Source organism: Quercus suber, unplaced genomic scaffold, assembly GCF_002906115.3.
Source record: "Quercus suber isolate HL8 unplaced genomic scaffold, Cork oak 2.0 scaffold_259, whole genome shotgun sequence".
Lineage (NCBI taxonomy): Eukaryota > Viridiplantae > Streptophyta > Magnoliopsida > Fagales > Fagaceae > Quercus > Quercus suber.
The window spans coordinates 714,877-722,183 of NW_027069715.1; positions in this window are offsets into that span (position 1 = coordinate 714,877).

Genomic DNA, 7,307 nt, shown 5'->3' on the forward strand with positions numbered 1-7,307 from the left:
GGATTAACAAACATTTACCTACTCACTAAAAACTACCAAGCAGCAAGCATTAACTTCAAAGTAAGGTCTAAATCTGGAAAGTTCATCTTTACAGCATAGAGGATACAGTTAAGTTTGGAATGTAATATTTGATTCAATATAAATGATTGTCAGAAATTCTAAGTATAAGCAATATAGAACTCTTGTTCTTAGCAATTAATTGGTTGTTAGGATTGATAACACCTCTCAATATGATATATTAGATACTACTTAACCCAAAAATTTATATTTTACGAGTTTGAATATAATTATATCATATTTATTACACAAATTTCTTATTTATTTATTTATTTATTTTTGCACATGCAATTTCTGCTTTACCAATGTATACCCAAAAATTGTTTACAACTATAAGTGAATTTAAAGCCCCATAACCAAAAAAAAAAAAAAAACATAGCAAAGGAAAATACAGAGGAAAACCACACACTTGTATTCATTTAAGCACAAATTCATACTCAAATAGAGATAGGTTGAGAAGTGAGTAAAGAAGAGGGGACATAGCTAAGTGATATGGTAGAAGTAGAATGTGAACGCGAAAACCCTCTCCTTCGTGGGGAAAGGTCATCCAGTACTGTCCTTTTATCTAGTGATTTGTTCGCTTTCTGCCAATGAACAAATTGAGGATAGAGTAATGTGTATGCATGGTGGGTTTTTGTTTGTAGTTTGTACAATCATTCCTCCTTTTTAGCAAGACCAACTCCTTGCATTTAAAACAAGTTTAAATAATCTTCATAAAGAAAAAGAAATAGGTTGCGTTTGCTATTAGGCTTACTGTAGTCTTCTGCATAGGACTGTGGGCTTCTAGGGCTTTTGGGCAGTTCATGTTTGTACCAAATAAGGAAATCCAGTTGAATTGGTTTTGTTTGTTGAATATACAAAAGAGGTGGAATATTCCAAGGCAATTCAATCAGTGTATTAGATTATCGTCGAGAGTTTGTAACTCTCATAAAGTTACTAAAATCTAAAAATTTACTTTTAAATAAGAGTGACTTATAGTTTGTTACATGCCTAATATTTAAGTGATCAATTATAAAGACTATTTTATTATTTATTTAAGTTATTGATATGATGTATCAAAATCTAATACACTTTTTTTTACCATGATTGATTAAGATTTAAAATATTTCTAGTTGAATAGAAGATGCTAAACTACTATATATTTTATTACAAAAAACTTATAAAATGATGTGACCAATGAATGTGGTTGGTGACCTATAAATATTATTCAATAAATTTTGTAGTATCTTTAATCTTTAACATTACTCAAGTCAAATTATTCTACAAACTCTAGTGAGTCTCAACTCATGTATCTCATGACTTGCCTTTTTGGTGATAGTGAAGTATTTATTTGTGAACAACTTATCTAGATTCTTGCAATAAAGTATTACAAATAAAAGGTAATAGCTAAGTAAAATAAGTAAGGGACTCACAAATAGTAGGGGAAAAAAAACAATAAAGTGGCTTATGATAAAGAGCTAAACTCACACCTCATTCACAATAATAAAGGAAGGGAATTTGAACCTTAATTTTCTAATGAAAGAAAACAAACCATACTAGGAATTGCAAAATCTTAAAAGAGAAACAGTTGGATTATGCCTATTAGTTAATGTAACAGTCTGCAAAAGCTAAAAATATTTCAGAAAGGAGAATTTTTAGAAATTTGCATGAAAGGGTTAGATTGACATGCAAAGTCCAGTTTGACTCAGTTGGAAAAGAAATTACAGTCGTATACAGAAAACCCTTTTCAAAGAAGGAGAACATGGGACTCACATGCCACAACAAAATACAGACTGCCATTTCCAGTGCAACTTAAAAGAGACAAGTCACAAACCCCATCTCTCAGATCATATACCACTCAAAAGATCAAACGGGCATCAGACCTTTCTAACAAAGTGGATTAACTTCAAACTCAGGCATTAACTTCAAACTCATTCTAACAAAGTGGATTAACAAGAATTGCACATTTGAAGAACATGTAATTGTAGATCAAAGTCATAAATTACCCATGTAATGGAATGAAACCTGAAGTGCAGTGCACTTCAAGAATTGGATTAATAAATTCAATAAATCTGGACATGCTCGTTAAAGAATTGAAATTAATGTGATTTAAAAATAAATCACATGCATGACATAATAAAAATACAAGGACGCAATGCATGATAAAGTCAATGAACTCAGGAAAAAATAAGACATTTTTATGAAAATCAATTAAATTTTTAATCAATTTGCTGCAAAAATGTTAATGGCATGCTTAAATAAAAAGACTTAAATGATATATTTATTAGTACTAAAATTTTCTATGGATATTGAAGCATAATTTTAGCATGTGTTCCATAAAAAATTACATACTTTGTTCACAATAAAATGCAACATGGGTAATTTCATGTAATCAGTGATATCTCAAACGCCCTCAAGTCTGATTTTTTTTCACGGCTCCAATCAAATTAGACGAACTTTCATGGTATTAAATATAACATCAAAATTAATGTAATCGCATGGTTAGATTTCAAGTTAAGCTTAATCAAAATGCTAAAAATCAACAAAATTGATAAACGGCCCAATTAAGACAACATGCATGACCTAGGTACAAAATTATTACAATAATACAAGCAAGCAAATGATTCAGTTGCTACGAAATGATATCAATATTTGATTTACGCAGACCTACCAGGAAGGGAACAGGGTGAGATTCGCTGTAGGAAGCAGAGGAGGAAGCAAAGGAGGAATCAGATGCTCTGTATAGCACAACAGAGGAGGTGGAGGATGAAGATGACACTTCCATCTGAATGAGGATTTCGGACTAAATATGGCCTACGCTGGGTTAATGTGAACTGATCTGTGTTAGATGAGGATGTGAAAGAAAGCTGCAACAACTAATTAATAAAACTACAAATTTTACCTGACCAAGGCCTTCACACTGTGTGAGTTTGGCTGTTGGTTAGCACCGAAGTCCTTCGCACTGTTTGGGTTTTGGTTAGCAACCAAGATTTGTAGGTCAGGGTGGGATCTCTTCGTAGGAATTGGGCATGGAATTATTAAGTGGAAAAAATTGATTGACTGAAATGGTTGGTGATGCGGTGTATGGAGGAGACGCGTATATGGTGGGTCGGTGAGGATTAATGGAGATGGGTTTAATGTAGCTGGGTCGGTGAGAGGAGTTATGGAGGTGGGTGAGAATTTGCTGGCTTGATTCGGTGTGTGGGTGAGATGGAGTTCTTTGGTACTAGCTGATTTGGTAAAGGTGTGAAGAGAGATGAGAGGAACACATGAGACAACAATTGACAAAAGGCTGATCAGGTGGGCCATATATTTTTCAATTTTATTACCGAATTGCCACTCAAATGTGTGTTTATTGTTTTAAAAACAGCCCGGAGCATGTTTTAAAAAGCCCATGATTTTGAACAACATTTTTCAAACTTCACGTGAACAGAGATGGGCCACCAAACATGATTTTCTAGTTTTGGGCAGTACTGTTTTGTGTTTTGAAAACTAAACATACATTTTGAACTGATAAACCAAACGGGCCCTTGGTGTCCGCTTCTCTCTCTATCCCTGTTTTTTCTTTTTCTTTTTTTTTTTTCTTTTTGTAATTCTCTTTCTAGATCTAACACTCATACTGTCATACTCTTACCCTGTGATGCCTTTTGATTCTACTATGGGAAAGGTGTTTTGTTTAACTTGATATGGGGATTCTATGGTGGCTTTTGATCTCAAAGAAGATAACTTTAGACATGATTTCATATTGGAGTTGTGGATCCTAAAGAATTACCACAATCATGTGTGGATTAAGGAGAATTTCTTCCAAGAGAAAAAGAATGAGAAAAAGAAGAAAGGAAGAGACTGTTTTCACGCTTCCAAGAAAAAAAGGAGAAAAAATAGAAGAAGAACTAAGGGTATTTAACGCCATTTGCTCTGTTAAGTATTAGACATGTGGCTGAATTATAATAAAGGTACCTAAAGAATTGTAAGGTATTGTATCTAAATTTTGCAAAAAAAAAAAAAAAAAAAAATGTACAATTCAAATATAAGAAAAAAGAAGAAGAAATATCATAAGCCACCTGATACAGCTGATATTTAAATAGTTTTTATTTTTTATTTTTATTTTATGCTTTGATAGTTGGAATTGAGGAGTTTTGAATCATGGATGTTTCCGTTAGAAACATCAACAGATACCAACCAATTGAGCTATAAGACACTAAGCTAACCAAATAAATATAATTAAGTGGTACACTAGTAAGTATTTATCTTTGTTACATTGACATACCACCAAATCCAATTATTGGCCTACCATAGTACCATACCAGTAAAACATGAAAATGGCTAAGGAAAATACAGCAGAGCTTAAACATTTTGCTCCAAAGTACCCATTTTTTAAACATTATACTTAGAGACACAATCGTTTTCATAATTTATTTTTGTTATTATTATTATTATTATTATTATTAAAATTTGAAATGATAAGTTGTGATTAGTGGTAATAAATTTTTTATTAATAGTAGACTCATATAAAAATAATATTATTACAATTAAAACTTAACACCACAATAATTAATTAAAAAAATTATGGAAAAAATGTATGTACAATTCTGAGCGTCCACAAGTGACATCTACAGCAGGACCACTCAAGGCTCAAAGACATGTCTCGATGTCAGGGTCTTTGTTTTGTACTTGCCTTTTTGCAGGACCAACACAACTAACAGATGACAGAGACCTGTTCATGCATAAAGAAATGCAGCCCAGGCCACGAGTACATAAATGCTATAGTAGTAGACACAGGATATATATATTTGGTACTCAGATTTGTCCTCCTCGAACGGCCCAGATTTCTCCATAACCTTTGCATGTTGCTCATCGTGCCCTGAGCTCTATGAAATCCTAGTGTAATAAGACATGTACTATATTTCATAGCTGTTTTGCCCTCACAGGCCATGTCATATGGGAGATTATCAATAGGGTGCTATTTGGGTATGGTAGGTAAGGGCTACATGGTAAAAATAAGTGAGAGAAACAGAGTGAGAATGAAAGCAAATCTCAGTTCAGATTCATATCTATATAATTATATCTTCCCCTTGTGGTCCTTGTATTTATGATTGTCTTATTGGAACAAAAATGTAAGTCGGGGGGATAGGGTATCTTTTGCTACTTTGTACACAAATAGTTAGCTCCTTCACAAGGTGCATAAAGCCAGAGCTTACAGTTACTTCAACAACTACTTTCTTTATAGCAACCTCTAGGAAACAACAATGCAATACTTACCTTTTACCTGCTCACTCATGTAAACCCCTGGAATCCACAGAGCCACATAAAGAATGGTAATCAAACACTAGACTCGTCACACGAGCTTTGTGCGTGAGATGAGGCTTTTTATTTTTATTTTTATTTTTATTAGTGGTCTTATTTTGTAGGAAAAAAATTGAGTTTTTATTTTTTATTTTATATAATATATATATATTAAAAGTAAATCTGTTTATTTTAGTGGGAGTTAGAATTGCATTTTTATTGGATTGTCCTTTAGTTTTGCCTCTACTTAAACATAGGGGTGTAAAGGAATTTTTGAATTAAAAAATGAAGAATCCAAACAGGGGAAGCCCCTTAAATAATAGTATAGATAAAATTACATAAATATATCATGGTTTTACTACTCTACATGATAGGGAGGAATGGACTGTGTACCTTTAATTAGAACATCATGGGTTCACAAGTTGGCTTAGACGAGATAAACAAAGAGATTTAATTTTCTTATTGATATAGTTTTTGCTTGCATTCTCATTTTGAAGCAAAAGATCACATTTAAAGGTTCCATAACACACCTATTTCTCTAAAAAAAATAATATTTCTAAATTATAATAATTAGTATATTACTCATCAATAATGTTAGTTTGACTTTTAAAAATCCTTAAAATATTGAGAAAAAAATTAGTATACCACAATCCTAGTTTTGAGTATTTTTGTTATTTATTTATTTTGTATTGAAAGGAAGATAAGACAATATGATCATATTATCTTCTTGTTGTTTACATAATGGCAAATGAAGATTTTTTTAGGGTGTCGGAAACGGTTAGATGTTTACATGTAGGGGGTGTTTAGTTTGCTATGATGTGTCTTTGATGTGATGCACATTACAATGATGTGACATTACAATTTTTGGTTTATTTTATTTTTTCTAACATTATCATAATTCAAAATTACAAAATATATCACATCACCTTAATTTTATAACCTTCCTAAACAATGTAATTTTGTATTCTTGTATCGAGATTATATTAATATAAGATTACAATAATGTAATATTACGGTATAATATAATATCATAGCGAATCAAATACCCGTAGAGCAATATGAAATGAGAGAAGAACTGGCTGTTGAAATAGGCAAACTCTTAAAAGTTGGGAGAGAGCCTTAATAATAACCTCTCGATGGTAATGCATATATAGATAGTATTTAATTAAGCTAATTTATTCTCTTCTTTTTATTCCATCCACATTCATAGGTGCACAACCAAAGCTTGTCTCGTTAGTGCTGAACGTACACCATTACTAATTCTTTATCTATATTTTGTAATGACATGAGCGTATGTTTGGTTAAGAAGGGGGGAGACAGATGGAAAAGATAGATAATAAAAAGAGTTTTCTATTGTTTGGTATGGTGGAATGAAAATGAGAGAGGATGGAAAGGGAAGGGTAGAGATTCTCCACCAACCCATAAAAAACTATTCTCCCAGATTGGGAGTAAACGTTGGAGAGAAGGTATTCTTTCATCAAATTTATTATTTTGTCCATTTTATTACAATATTTTTATAAAAGAATATAAAAAATTAATATTTCTACGCTGAAAAAAATCACATCAATAGATTTTTGTAAATTACCTTTTTCCATAATCTTTCTTTTCTTCTTTTATATATATAAGTAATTTTTATCACATTATTTTTTTCATCATCTATCAAACACACATAAGAAACACACATTAGGGAAAAGTGACATTTTCTATCTTTCTACTTTTTTTTATTAATCCTAAATTTTTTTATCATTTACAAATCTATAAGTAATTTTTATCATTTTACTTTTTTATCATCTAACAAATACACATAAGGAAAAAGTGAAACTTTTTTTTTTTTTTTGATAACTTTTCTATCTATGGGGTACAGAAATTTAATAAGGTAATCATGCCACATGTCATACCCAAGGCCAAGGAGGCCAATATAGTTCCGAGGAGTCCATGCAATCACATGGTAAGGCCGGAGAGGGGCCATGGCCATGTCAATGGCACAT